Source organism: Dama dama, chromosome 17 (assembly GCF_033118175.1).
Source record: "Dama dama isolate Ldn47 chromosome 17, ASM3311817v1, whole genome shotgun sequence".
Classification (NCBI taxonomy): Eukaryota; Metazoa; Chordata; class Mammalia; order Artiodactyla; family Cervidae; genus Dama; species Dama dama.
In genome coordinates, this window is record NC_083697.1 from 53,280,942 (window position 1) to 53,295,924 (window position 14,983).

Sequence of the window (14,983 nt, forward strand, 5' to 3'; positions counted from 1 at the left end):
GATGTGCATCACACAATCATGTCCATCCACTCATCTATCTTTTATGGCTTAGTTTGTGCTTTCATGCCTCAGTGGAGCAGCTGTGGCAGAGGTGTTATAGCCTACAAAGCCCAACATTTTATTCCCTGGTTCTTTACAGAAAAGATGCATTGAGACCTGAGATAAACTAAAACTACTATAAGTCTTATAACAGAGGTTAGGACTATGTTGGAAGACGTGAAAACCAAGGAATGCTTCTCTGATTAAGTAGAAATTTAGACTAGAGAAATTAGTACACATTGATTAGAAAAATAGAGAAGAGAAGAATATTCCAGCACTGAGAGAACACTTTATGTTGCAGACTGAGGCAGGAAAGAGGAGGACCTATTCTATAAGCTGAATATGGCTATAGGATGAAATAAATGAGCAACATGTGAGAAGAGACCAAAAACACAAGTAGGATTAAGGTCACAGAACCATGCTAAGGCATTTGAAAATGTAAGTATAAAGAGAAATGACTGGTTTTTAAGCAGGGACATAACAGATTTACACTTGAAAAGGATCAGACTGGTTTCTATACAGATAGTACAATTTAGCAAGAAAATATGAATATCATTATATATCCAGGATTAGAAAAATATCAACGTATTCTAGAAATAACAAAGGATCTTGAGTGAATGGAATAGCAAAAGGTTGGCAAGAAAGATTTAATGAAGGAGGATTCTGGTAGAACAATGAAGCATCTTTGAAAAGTGAAAGTGTTAGTTGGTCAATCATGTCTGACTCTCTGTGAGCCCATAGACTGTAGCCCACTGGGTCTGCTAACTATAGGACTTTCCAGGCAAGAAAATTAGAGTGGGTAGCCTTTTTTTTTTTTTCTTCTTCGGGGAACCTTCTCAACTCAGGGATCAAACTGGGGTCTCCTGCATTGCAGGAAGCTTCTTTATTGTCTGAGCCACAAGGAAAGCATCTTTAATTGCATGCTAAAAATGTTGGAGTTTTATCCTATCATCATTAAGAAGTCATCTTTGAAGAGAATGAGTGTGACATAACTAACAATGCTGAAGGTATATAGATTTACTGGCATTGGACAGAAAAGACTGGCATGTGGAAGGGCTGGAGAGAGTGGAGCATTCACATTAAAACAAGCAAACAACAGTCTCAGGATTCTAATAGTCCCAGCAGACATGGAAAAGAGAAGTTTTGAGATTTTGAGAGATATAAGTGTCGAAATAGAAGAGTTGGACAACTGATTGTGTTCCTGGGTATTGATTGTGATGATAGGATGAAAACATAAAGAAAAGGGACAAGACTGCAAAGTTAGTAGTCCAGGCTCAGATGTTAATTTTGTTCCAAAAAGACCTTTGAAGCACAGTGTTCTTTCTTCACTGACCAGCCACCCAGGGTGTGGCATTTATTATCATAAGTCAAGATATGAATATTCATATCCAAGGCAGGAGGATAAAACAGGCTGTAAAAAAGGTGTCATTCATATACCATGCGTGTCTGCAGGCTAAGTTGCTTCAGTTTATGTCCAACTCTTTGCAACCCCATGGATGGTAGCCAGCCAGGCTCCTCTGTCCATGAGATTTCCCAGCAAGAATAGTGGAGTGGGTTTTCATGGCCTCACCAGGGCATCTTCCCAACCCAGGGATTGAACCAGCATCTTTATTTATTTATTTATTTATTTTTTCAGTGGGTTTAGTCATACATTGACATGAATCAGCAATAGATTTACACGTATTCCCCATCCCGATCCCCCCTCCCACCTCCCTCTCCACCCGATTCCTCTGGGTCTTCCCAGTGCACCAGGCCTGAGCACTTGTCTCATGCATCCCACCTGGGCTGGTGACCTGTTTTACCATAGATAATATACATGCTGTTCTTTCACAACATCCCACCCTCACCTTTTCCCACAGAGTTCAAAAGTCTGTTCTGTACTTCTGTGTCTCTTTTTCTGTTTTGCATATAGGTTTATTGTTACCATCTTTCTAAATTCCATATATATGTGTCAGTATGCTGTAATGTTCTTTATCTTTCTGGCTTACTTCACTCTGTATAATGGGCTCCAGTTTCATCCATCTCATTAGAACTGATTCAAGTGTATTCTTTTTAACGGCTGAGTAATATCCCATGGTGTATATGTACCACAGCTTCCTTATCCATTCATCTGCTGATGGGCATCTAGGTTGCTTCCATATCCTGGCTATTATAAACAGTGCTGCGATGAACATTGGGGTGCACGTGTCTCTTTCAGATCTGGTTTCCTCAGTGTGTATGCCCAGAAGTGGGATTGCTGGGTCATATGGCAGTTCTATGTCCAGTTTTTTAAGAAATCTCCACACTGTTTTCCATAGCGGCTGTACTAGTTTGCATTCCCACCAACAGTGTAAGAGGGTTCCCTTTTCTCCACACCCTCTCCAGCATTTATTGCTTGTAGACTTTTGGATAGCAGCCATCCTGACTGGCGTGTAATGGTACCTCATTGAGGTTTTGATTTGCATTTCTCTGATAATGAGTGATGTTGAGCATCTTTTCATGTGTTTGTTAGCCATCTGTATGTCTTCTTTGGAGAAATGTCTGTTTAGTTCTTTGGCCCATTTTTTGATTGGGTCATTTATTTTTCTGGAATTGAGCTTCAGGAGTTGCTTGTATATTTTTGAGATTAATCCTTTGTCTGTTTCTTCATTTGCTATTATTTTCTCCCAATCTGAGGGCTGTCTTTTCACCTTACTTATAGTTTCCTTTGTTGTGCAAAAGCTTTTAAGTTTCACTAGGTCCCATTTGTTTATTTTTGCTTTTATTTCCAATATTCTGGGAGGTGGGTCATAGAGGATCTTGCTGTGGTTTATGTCAGAGAGTGTTTTGCCTATGTTCTCCTCTAGGAGTTTTATAGTTTCTGGTCTTACATTAAGATCTTTAATCCATTTTGAGTTTATTTTTGTGTATGGTGTTAGAAAGTGTTCTAGTTTCATTCTTTTACAAGTGGTTGACCAGCTTTCCCAGCACCACTTGTTAAAGAGGTTGTCTTTTTTCCATAGTATATCCTTGCTTCCTTTGTCAAAGATAAGGTGCCCATAGGTTCGTGGATTTATCTCTGGGCTTTCTATTCTGTTCCATTGATCTATATTTCTGTCTTTGTGCCAGTACCATACTGTCTTGATGACTGTGGCTTTGTAGTAGAGTCTAAAGTCAGGCAGGTTGATTCCTCCAGTTCCATTCTTCTTTCTCAAGATTACTTTGGCTATTTGAGTTTTTTTTGTATTTCCATACAAATTGTGAAATTATTTGTTCTAGTTCTGTGAAAAATACCGTTGGTAGCTTGATAGGGATTGCATTGAATCTATAGATTGCCTTGGGTAGAATAGCCATTTTGACAATATTGATTCTTCCAATCCATGAGCATGGTATGTTTCTCCATCTGTTTGTGTCCTCTTTGATTTCTTTCATCAGTGTTTTATAGTTTTCTATGTATAGGTCTTTTGTTTCTTTAGGTAGATATATTCCTAAGTATTTTATTCTTTTTGTTGCAATGGTGAATGGTATTGTTTCCTTAATTTCTCTTTCTGTTTTTTCATTGTTAGTATATAGGAATGCAAGGGATTTTTGTGTGTTAATTTTATATCCTGCAACTTTACTATATTCATTGATTAGCTCTAGTAATTTTCTGGAAGAGTCTTTAGGGTCTTCTATGTAGAGGATCATGTCATCTGCAAACAGCGAGAGTTTCACTTCTTCTTTTCCTATCTGGATTCCTTTTACTTCTTTTTCTGCTCTGATTGCTGTGGCCAAAACTTCCAACACTATGTTGAATAGCAGTGGTGAGAGTGGGCATCCTTGTCTTGTTCCTGATTTCAGGGGAAATGCCTTCAATTTTTCACCATTGAGGGTGATACTTGCTGTGGGTTTGTCATATATAGCTTTTATTATGTTGAGGTATGTTCCTTCTATTCCTGCTTTCTGGAGAGTTTTAATCATAAATGAGTGTTGAATTTTGTCAAAGGCTTTCTCTGCATCTATTGAGATAATCATATGGTTTTTATCTTTCAATTTGTTAATGTGGTGTATTACATTGATTGATTTGCGGATATTAAAGAATCCTTGCATTCCTGGGATAAAGCCCACTTGGTCGTGGTGTATGATTTTTTTTAATATGTTGTTGGAGTCTGTTTGCTAGAATTTTGTTAAGGATTTTTGCATCTATGTTCATCAGTGATATTGGCCTGTAGTTTTCTTTTTTTGTGGCATCTTTGTCTGGTTTTGGAATTAGGGTGATGGTGGCCTCATAGAATGAGTTTGGAAGTTTACCTTCCTCTGCAATTTTCTGGAAGAGTTTGAATAAGATAGGTGTTAGCTCTTCTCTAAATTTTTGGTAGAATTCAGCTGTGAAGCCATCTGGTCCTGGGCTTTTGTTTGCTGGAAGATTTTTGATTACAGTTTCGATTTCCTTGCTTGTGATGGGTCTGTTAAGATCTTCTATTTCTTCCTGGTTCAGTTTTGGAAGGTTATACTTTTCTAAGAATTTGTCCATTTCATCCAAGTTGTCCATTTTATTGGCATAGAGCTGCTGGTAGTAGTCTATTATGATCCTTTGTATTTCAGTGTTGTCTGTTGTGATCTCCATTTTCGTTTCTAATTTTGTTAATTTGGTTTTTCTCTCTTTGCTTCTTAATGAGTCTTGCTAATGGTTTGTCAATTTTGTTTATTTTTTCAAAAAACCAGCTTTTAGCTTTGTTGATTTTTGCTATGGTCTCTTTAGTTTCTTTTGCATTTATTTCTGCCCTAATTTTTAAGATTTCTTTCCTTCTGCTAACCCTGGGGTTCTTCATTTCTTCCTTCTCTAGTTGCTTTAGGTGTAGAGTTAGGTTATTTATTTGGCTTTTTTCTTGTTTCTTGATGTAAGCCTGTAATGCTATGAACCTTCCCCTTAGCACTGCTTTTACAGTATCCCATAGGTTTTGGGTTGTTGTGTTTTCATTTTCATTCATTTCTATGCATATTTTGATTTCTTTTTTGATTTCTTCTATGATTTGTTGGTTATTCAGAAGCGTGTTATTTAGCCTCCATATGTTTGAAGTTTTAACAATTTTTTTCCTGTAATTGAGATCTAATCTTACTGCACTGTGGTCAGAAAAGATGACTGGAATGATTTCAATTTTTTTGAATTTTCCCAGACCAGATTTATGGCCCAGGATGTGATCTATTCTGGAGAAGGTTCCGTGTGCACTTGAGAAAAAGGTGAAGTTGATTGTTTTGGGGTGAAATGTCCTATAGATATCAATTAGGTCTAGCTGGTCCATTGTGTCATTTAAGGTTTGTGTTTCCTTGTTAATTTTCTGTTTAGTTGATCTGTCCATAGTTGTGAGTGGGGTATTAAAGTCTCCCACTGTTATTGTGTTACTATTAATTTCCTCTTTCATACTCGTTAGCATTTGCCATACATATTGTGGTGCTCCTATGTTGGGTGCATATATATTTATAATTGTTATATCTTCTTCTTGCATTAATCCTTTGTAGTGTCCTTCTTTGTCTCTTTTCGCATCCTTTATTTGAAAATCTATTTTATCTGATATGAGTATTGCGACTCCTGCTTTCTTTTGGTCTCCGGTTGTGTGAAATATTTTTTTCCAGCCCTTCACTTTTAGTCTGTATGTGTCTCTTGCTTTGAGGTGGGTCTCTTGTAGACAGCATATATAGGGGTCTTGTTTTTGTATCCATTCAGCCAATCTTTGTCTTTTGGTTGGGGCATTCAGCCCATTTACATTTAAGGTAATTATTGATAGGTGTGGTCCCGTTGCCATTTACTTTGTTGTTTTGGGTTCACGTTTATACAACCTTTCTGAATTTCCTATCTAGAGAAGATCCTTTAGCATTTGTTGAAGAGCTGGTTTGGTGGTGCTGAATTCTCTCAGCTTTTGCTTATCTGTAAAGCTTTTGAATTCTCCTTCATATCTGAATGAGATCCTTGCTGGGTACAGTAATCTAGATTGTAGGTTATTCTCTTTCATTACTTTCAGTATGTCCTGCCATTCCCTTCTGGCCTGAAGGGTTTCTATTGATAGATCAGCTGTTATCCTTATGGGAATCCTTTTGTGTGTTATTTGTTGTTTCTCCCTTGCTGCTTTTAATATTTGTTCTTTGTGTTTGATCTTTGTTAATTTGATTAATATGTGTCTTGGGGTGTTTCGCCTTGGGTTTATCCTGTTTGGGACTCTCTGGGTTTCTTGGACTTGGGTGGCTATTTACTTCCCCATTTTAGGGAAGTTTTCAGCTATTATCTCCTCGAGTATTTTCTCATGGCCTTTCTTTTTGTCTTCTTCTCTGGGATTCCTATGATTCGAATGTTGGGGCGTTTCACAGTGTCCCAGAGGTCCCTGAGGTTGTCCTCATTTCTTTTGATCCTTTTTTCTTTTTTCCTCTCTGCTTCATTTATTTCCACCACTTTATCTTCTACCTCACTTATCCTATCTTCTGTCTCAGTTATTCTACTCTTGGTTCCCTCCAGAGTGTTTTTGATCTCATTCATTGCATTATTCATTTGTAATTGACTCTTTTTTATTTCTTCTAGGTCTTTATTAAACATTTCTTGCATCTTTTCAACCTTTGTCTCCAGGCTATTTATCTGTAACTCCATTTTGTTTTCAAGATTTTGGATCATTTTTATTATCATTATTCTAAATTCTTTTTTCAGGTAGATTCGCTATCTCCTCCTCTTTTATTTGACTTTGTGGGCATTTTTCATGTTCCTTTACCTGTTGGGTATTTCTCTGCCTTTTCATCTTGTTTAGATTGCTGTGTCTGGAGTGGGCTTTCTGTATTCTGGAGGTCTGTGGTTCCTTTTTATTGTGGAGGTTTCACCCAGTGGGTGAGGTTAGACGATTGGCTTGTCAAGGTTTCCTGGTTAGGGAAGCTTGCGTCAGTGTTCTGGTGTGTGGAACTTGATTTCTTTTCTCTGGAGAGCAATGGAGTGCTCAGTAATGAGTTTTGAGATGGGTCTATGTGTTAGGTTTTTCCTTGGGCAGCCTGTATGTTGACGTTTAGGGCTATGTTCCTGCGTTGCTGGAGAATTTGCTTGGTATGTCTTGCTCTAAAACTTATTGGCTCTTGGGTGGTGGTTGGTTTCAGTGTAGGTATGGAGGCTTTTGGACGGTCACTTATTACTTAAAGTTCCATGTAGTCAGGAGTTTTCTGGTGTTCTCAGGTTTTGGGCTTAAGTCTCCTGCCTCTGGATTTTAGTTTTATTCTTCCAGTAGTCTCAGGACTTCTCCAACTATACAGCACTGATAATAAAACTTCTAGGTTAATGGTGAAAAGATTCTCGCCCGTTAGGGACACCCAGAGAGGTTCACAGAGTTACATGAAGAAGAGGAGAGGGAGGAGGGAGATAGTGTTGAGCAGGAGGAGAAAAAGGGGGACTCAAGAGGAGAGAGACAGATCTATGCAGTTGTCTGTTCCCAGAGTTGAACCAGCATCTTTTATGTCTCTTGCGTTGGCAGGAGAGTTCTTCATCACTAGTGCCACCTGGGAAGCCCCACTTGTTGGTGAGAGATGTTAATAATGGGGAAAGCTATGTATGTGTTAGGGCAGAGCCTATGGGAAGTCTCTGTACTTTTCAACTTTGCTGTGAATATACAACTGTTCTTAAAAAGTCGTTGGTAAAAAAAAAAAAAAAAAAAAAAAAAAAAAAAAAAATGATGTATGTCCTCTTTGGAAATTTCTTACTTCCAAAGAAGAATACAACTATCTCTTGGACCCTAGATTTTCTGAGTTCCTGATCATCATATACTGAGGACGAAATACTTATTGTGAAGAGTAAGCAACCTTGTCTAGTCTTTCTTTCATGTGAGGCTGCAACTAGCATTGTGTAGTATAGCAAAGGCTATTATTTGAGCAACTGACTTTGATTTCACATAAACTGGAATGTACATATGACGGCTCAATAATAATGACATGATTATTATAGTGGTTCAGAAACGTATTTCTAAACACTTACTGTTCCTCACCAGTTTGTCTTTGCCACTGAGGGGTGTGAGATGCTGTTATTTAATGCATTTGACAGTGGATTATAGTAGATTTAAATGCTAGTGGAAACAAAGTTCTGTTAATGGATCTGAATAATCTAAATGTAGAAATTATTCTAGTTCAATGGAGGGTAAAATTATAGGATGCTGAATTCTTTCCAACAAGACGAATTGGGAAGATGAGATATGGAGATTAAATGCAGACAACTGTATAGATTTGTACTGTAACACCAGGAAAAAAAAATGCTGGAAGGGTAGGACAGAAAGACAAAATTCTAGAACACAGAAAAAGGGATTCCAGTTCATTAACTATAAGGCTGTCAAGGAGCTCACAAATTCTGTGACAGTACACTAAAGATAAATAGTTCTAAAAACTCCTCCTGTTCAGTGATAAAATTCCTAACTATTGAAAAGATTTTTGCGTTTGTCAATGAATGGTCTTTGCTGGATAAAGCTGAAATTATGGCATGTCAGCTCATTTAATATGCTGTGAAGTTCTTTAAAGGAAAGTTGTTGGTTTATGTTGTTGTCTTTAAAGTGGGGTAGGTGATTAAAAATATCATAATGTTTTCTGTAGTAAAAATCATGCCTTATTTTTGTTGGTTAGTCGCTAAGTCATGCTTGATTTTTTGTGACCCCATGGACTGAGGTCTGCCAACCTCATCTGTCTACGGAATTCTCCAGCGAGAATACTGGAATGGATTGCCATTTCCTTCTCCAGGTGGTCTTTCCAACCCAGGGATCAAAACTGCATCTCCTGCATGGGAAGGCAGATTTTCTACTGCCCAGCCACCAGAAAAGCACAAAACCCATGCCTACTACAGCATTAGTATATATTTGAATGTTGCTTACTAATAAGAATTAATATTTAATCTCAAAATTTATTGTTTACTGATCATTTACATGTTCAATCATATTTTATTGAATAGCTGCACAGTATACAACAGCATGCTGGGCAGTGGTAATGCAAAAGTGAATTAAACAATCTCTGTCCTCAATAAGCAGCACTCTCTCTAGTTAAGGCTCTAAATACATCAATCATATTACAATAGTATAATTTTAATAAAGTATTTGGGGCAGATGTGGGTCATATTGGGATCACAGGATTGGTGATGGTCTGGATTAAATAATTTGGGAAAGATTTCACAGAGGAAAATATAGTGTGAAATATGGGTAGTACAAGGATATGTTAAAATATGAGCAAATCATGGAAGTGTAAAAAACATGAATCTGAAATGTCATTGAGAGTGCAGGAATGTGGGGAAAGAATGTTAGATATAAAATTAGAAATATTAACAGGAGTCATATGATAAAAGGTCTGCATGCCAAACTTTAGGAGTATTATTGATTTTATAAGTGATGAGCACTGTTGTAGACGGTGGGTTTCTCTGCTGGGTTTTTGGTGAAGTATCCACCTGCAGTGTAGGAGACATGGATTCAATCCCTGAATCAGAAAAATCCTCTGGAGGAGGAAATGGCAATTCAATCCAGTATAACTGCCAGGGAAATCCCATGGACAGAGGAGCCCAGTGGGCTACAGTCCATGAGGTCTCAGAGTTAGACAAAAACTTAAACAACTTAAACAAAAACTTAAACAAAAACTGTAGCAAACACGATAGATTAGGTGATACTGTCACAGAAAGGTACTCTATTCTTCATACTAAGACCACAAAATATTTTCCCCACACAAAGATATTCAGTTCACCACACAGGGCCATGTTGTCTTCACTCGGGCTCAGGCTACCAAGAAACACTTGTCCGGCTCAATACTAGTGTTCACGGCGGCACTGATCTTAACCCTTTTAGCCATAAATGACACATGTCCATTCTATTCATATTTAATTGGCAAGTTATGTGACCATTAGTGATTTCAAAAGAAAAGGGCATCATGACAAGGGAACTGTCAATATCTGGTAAGTAGTAATAATACAATCTATCACAGAAACACAAGGATATTTACACTTTAAGAAAGGCTGATATAATAAATCATACATGTACTATCTCAAAATCATTTTGGAGCTCAGAGAGCATGGATTGGAGATTAAGAGTTTGCTGTCATGTCTATGGTAAGAGAATCTGAAAGTATCTTTGCAATGGAGAATAAAGAAAGATCTTATTTGAGGTGCCAAATTCTTAAAACTTAAGGAATTACTGAAATCTAGAAGCTTTCCAATATATCTGATGCAGGTGTCAGGGTTGATGGAGGAACCCCTGTTTGGATAAAGGAATTAAAGAAAGTGGGTAGCTTGATTAAAGAATAAGAAGATATTCAAATGCTAGAAAGCATTCTTCAGAAAGACAAAAACTTGTTCAGTTAGCAGAGTTCAGCCTTAGACCTTGAAGTTACATGTTTAATGTCACTGTATGCCAACAGTTACTTGTTAAGGTGTTGGAGTCTGGCACACCTGGCTTAAATTCTGGCCTTACCAGGGGAGTAGTTCTAAGCAAGTGACTTACCTTCTTTAAGGACTTCCCTGGTGCCTCAGATGGTAAAGAATCTGCCTGCAATGTGGGAGACCAGGGTTTGATCCCTGGAGAAGAAAATTATTACCCACTCCAGTGTTCTTGCCTGGAGAATTCCATGGACAGAGGAGGCTGGCAGGCTACAGTCCATGGGATCATGAAGAGTCAGACATGACTGAGTGACTAACACTTTCATTTTCTACCTTCTTTCAAGTAAGTTTCCTCATAAGTATAATAAGGATAATAAAGATGCTTATTTTATAGGTTTGGTCAAAGTTATAGTGCATGTAGAATATGAAATAAAATGGCATCAACTTATGACTTTACATTTTAAAAATTTTCCAAATTTTTTGACAGTTATTAATCTTTGGGATTTAGCAATAGTAAATTGGGATTTCTGGGAATTCTCAGGAATCCTAAATCATTGATTTTCTGGGCTTTCTCATCATTTTATTTACATGTTTTATATAATAATGAATGATCATAATAACAAATGACAAGTCAGTCTACAGTAGAGGGTGATAGGGTTGTATTTGAGACTATATATATATATGTGTGTGTGTATACTCATATTTAAAAGATAAGCTGAGGCTTATTAAAATTTTAAGAGTTTATTTGACCAAAAATTGATTTGAATCAGGCATCCATTCTAGCGGATAGAAAGTTCATTTAGGAAACAAAATGAAAGACATTTATAATCAGAAGGGAATAAAAACAATAGTGTCACATTAGGCAAACAAGGATTTTATTATTGCAAAGTTATTTTCCTTTAGGTAATGACAGGGGTCTATCAGGACCATGAGGTAAAAATTAGGTTAAGTCCCAGTTTAGTAACATAGAGCCAAGCATAAGCAACTCCATTTAGGGCTTATAGTCTTGTTTTTTAAATTAGATAGATAGATACCTTACCATTATAAATATGGGATATATTTTGTGATAAGGATATCTATTTCAATAAAATGAAAATTACCCATATATGCTATAGGTGGTGGGTTAGTTGCTCAATCGTGTCTGACTCTGTGATCCCATGGACTGTAGCCTGCCAGGCTTCTCTGACTTGGCTCAGACAGTAAAGCATCTGCCTACAATGCGGGAAACCCGGGTTCGATCCCAGGGTTGGGAAGATCCCCTGGAGGAGGAAATGGCAACCCATTCCAGTATTCTCACCTGGAAAATTCCATGGACAGAGGAGCATGGTGGGCTACAGCCCATGGGGTTGAGCCACTTCACTTCAGGCAAAAATACTGGAGTGTGTAAGCCATTTCATTCTCCAGGGTGTCTTCCCAACTCAGGGACTGAACCCAGGTCTCATGCACTGCAGAGTTTTTTACCATCTGAGCCACAAGGGAAGCCCCTATATATGCTGTAGATATTTGTTAGTAGAAACATTAGAAAAGGAAACGGTAGTGGTGGTTTAGTCTCTAAGTCGTGTTCGACTCTTGCTACCTCATGAACTAGCCCGCCAGGCTCCTCTATCCACGGGATTTTCCAGGCAAGTATACTGGTGTGGGTTGCCATTTCCTTCTCCAGGGGATCTTCCCGACCCAGGAATTGAACCTGGATCTCTTGCATTGCAGGCAGATCCTTTACTGACTGAGCTATGAGGGAAGCCCCAGAAGAGGGACTATTAGCACATAAAAATGGCAGTTTTTGAAATACCAAATTAAAATCGTTTAAAAATCAAAAGATGAAGCTATAACATTAAATACTTAAAATTAACATTTATTAGTCTTCAAAACAATCTTAAGCATGCAAAATATTAACTGATCTTTCTAATTATTTGGTATTCATTTAAAGCAAATATTTCAGAGATGGACTTTTTTTTCCGTCTTCTGTTGACTGAATTTTTAAGTGTGTATATTAAAGCATATTCATGTTCATTATTAGCATGCATGTTGCTTCATACATGCTTTCTATTTTTATGATAAAAATATTTGTATGCTTATACTGAGTTTGGTTCTACCTTTGAAATTAATACTGCTTTTGTTAATTCAGAACTTTGATCAATTTTTTTATTTTGTGTGTGAAAGAGGATTCCACAAGAACATGCACAGCTTCTTCACTTTGCATTTCTTCTGTTAAAAACATTTACAAAGAAGTATAGCCTAGAGCAAATTTTTAAACACTATAAAATCCCAGTAAACTTTACTGGATAGTATTCAAATAATGTATTTGATTGTACTAGTGAGGCTAATGGCACTACACAGAATTATGTGCAAAAATTGGCATTTAAGTTTGTATTTTGCTTACAAAACATTATTTTTTAGTATTGTACACATAAGATTTATATAAAGTTAACTATGTGATTAAACTTATTTCCTTTGCATAATGACTCACCATTAGCAACAGATTTCATGAATGGACATTTAGAATAGGACAACAGCTACAAGCAAAATCCTATTTTTCTCATATAAGCTCCGTCTGGGGCATGCATGCTCAGTCACTTCTGTCATATCTGACCTTTTGTGACCCTTTGGATTGTAGCCCTCCAGGCTTCTCTGTCCAGTCAAGATTCTCCAGTCAAGAATACTGGAGTGGGTTACCTCCAGGGGATCTTCCTGACTCAGGGATCCAACCCATTTCTCTTGCTTCTTTCCCTTCTCTTTTATTTTCATCCTTATGCTGATGATCATCAAAATCACCATATTTATTATGTACCAGAATAATATGGAAAAAGCATCTTGAGTCAAATGGGCCTGGTTTCTTCTGGGTTCTGCCACCAAATATATAATGCAATAAAACTAAAATTGCAATGCTGTCAACATTAAAGGAAATCATGTATTGTGACAAGTATCTAACATATGTTCAATAAATATGATCACAGCAATCAGTGTGTCTATGTTTTATAAGTATAGTAGACCAACAGATTAACTAATGTTAAAAATAAAGATTATATGAGGGAAAAAAAAGGTTTCCCCTTTTTCAATGTGACCACTTTTTAGGTATACTAGGAGTAAGGAATTGACCTAGAATTTGTCACAGAGCACAAAGTTTCCATGATTTTATAGTTTCCATGATTTTATTTTATCATAGTGATTTAACAGACATTTCTTTTGACATTGTGAACAAAATTTAAGGAATTGAGATCATATAAATTACTGGAAAAAATAAAAAATCTCCATATATAAGTTACATTCTACATTCAAACTGCATATATCCCAAATTTGTATTATTTCTATGGGTGCACTGTTCTAAATGATAAATGATGTCCCAAGAGACTATTAGGAAGCATAACTGAAATGCTGAAAAATTAAGAAAAAATTTCAGTCATTCTAAGTAGACTCTTCCTTATGCAGAAAGTTGGAATTGTATTTTATTTTCAACTACAAGATTTGATATACAAAACAAATTTGTTTTCTCACATTTATCCCAAGAATGCAGTGAGCTAGCATTCTGCCTTCCCCTGTGACTTGATCATCCCAGGTAATAAAAGCTGCATGGAATTTCCATTGTTTTAAGTATAAATATATGAATTATTAACCTCAAAAATTTTAATGAGTCCCTTTCAAGTTATTATGTTTATGCTCCTACCCCCATTTTCATGGCCATTAAAAAAAAAAAAAAAACAGCTTATTTGGCAAAAGTAGAATAATTCTTCAGATCTTTACAAAAGAAAGAAAAATTCAACTTCAAGTCATCTATTGTCCATCTCCAAAGTCTCAACTAAGAATAAGTGAAGGTAGGAGTAAAGTGACTATAGGAAAAGGAAAAAATAAAATCATAAATCAGTCCGGTCCTCCTTTCTGCCTATACATCAAATGCCATGTTCAGTGTAAACACTTTGCTCCCTGGAAAATTTGTAGCCTACAAAGTTGATCATTCTGCAAATTTCTCCTTCATGATGATATTTTTACCAAAGAAAGTCTCTCAACTCCTATTAGCCTTGGAGCAGACTTGAATTTTATTTTCAATTCCTTTGCATTAATAATTATGTGGCATAATCAAATTTACTAATCAGTTTATTCCTGTTTTCTCTTTTATGGGAATAATAATATGTGTTTTATTTCATCAACATTAATGGAGATCACATAAATCTATGCAGAAAGATAGTTATTGGAGCAAGAACTATATAATTTGTTGCAAAGTTAGGCACAGAGAAAATGGTAACAAAACCCACAAGAAAAAGAAGTTATTCTTTGCATTTTTGCTTGTTCTTTAACATTTTTTGAGAGCAGGATATGCGTCTGGCTTTTTTCTGTGTAAACGATGACTGATAGATGATAAGCATTAAAAAAACTTAATGTTGGATGAACACTGCAGATATCCTTTTTGAACTCATCTTCTATTACTCCAGTACTCTTGCCTGGAAAATCCCATGGGCCGACGGAGGAGCCTGCTGGGCTACAGTCCATGGGGTCGCTAAGAGTTGGACACAATCAAATAACTTCCTGGCTTTGCTTCCTTCTCTGCTCTGGAGAAATTCTCTTCTAGATTCTGTTGGTATAAGGCTCCTAACCAGTTTCTAACCACTTTTGATTTGATGCTACCTGAGTCAAACATAATTTCTTCCTTGCTATACT